This window comes from Eulemur rufifrons, chromosome 4 (assembly GCF_041146395.1).
Source record: "Eulemur rufifrons isolate Redbay chromosome 4, OSU_ERuf_1, whole genome shotgun sequence".
Classification (NCBI taxonomy): domain Eukaryota; kingdom Metazoa; phylum Chordata; class Mammalia; order Primates; family Lemuridae; genus Eulemur; species Eulemur rufifrons.
Window position 1 is genome coordinate 25,950,938 of NC_090986.1, and position 725 is coordinate 25,951,662.

At 52.7% G+C, this 725-nt stretch overlaps 1 non-coding gene across 1 annotated transcript; it reads left to right on the plus strand.

Moving 5' to 3' along the window:
• The first annotated feature begins 652 nt into the window (after positions 1–652).
• TRNAF-GAA (transfer RNA phenylalanine (anticodon GAA)) lies at positions 653–725 on the plus strand. The gene has a single exon. It is a non-coding gene; the product is annotated as a tRNA-Phe (tRNA).

Genomic DNA, 725 nt, shown 5'->3' on the forward strand with positions numbered 1-725 from the left:
TAAAAGATCAGGCTAAAAGGGTGCTGGCAAAATAAAGATCTCTGTCTTGAGAGAATTGCAACTTAATTGGGGAGAAAAATTAAAAATAAAAAAAACAGGGGATGTTTGGGAATTGAAGAATGTCTGTGCCTGGTATACTGTGGGTGCTTCAGAAACATTTGCAGACTCCTGTAGGAGGTACCAGGGACTTTGATAATCATGGTGAGTGAGCTCACCGAGTATTTGCCAAGCAGGCTCCATGCAGCGGTGATAACTAAGGGGGACACTGCCAGGACCCAGTAGCCCCGAGAGGCTACAAACTCCTCACTCGGGCCTGGTCTGACGATGCCCGCCTCCACTCCTTCCTCCGATCATGTTCCTCGTCAGCTGGGCTCTGGAACTTCTCCCGGAGCACAGCGACAAATGTGTGCGGCCTCAGGCCCAGGTCGGCGGGAAGGGGCTACGCCGCCTGGGCAGGAGGCGCGGCTGGCCCCGCCGGGCTTGGGGCGTTGAGGTGACATTTCAGAAAGTGAGCAACACAGGCCGGGCGCCTGGCACGGCTTGGAAAAAGTGAGGCTGCGGAACGCTGTAAATAATTATCAGAAAGAGAAGCAACCAACTTTTGGACGCGAAACGCTCAGTGATAGTTTACTCAAAAGAGAACAAAAAGCGCGCCGAAATAGCTCAGTTGGGAGAGCGTTAGACTGAAGATCTAAAGGTCCCTGGTTCGATCCCGGGTTTCGGCA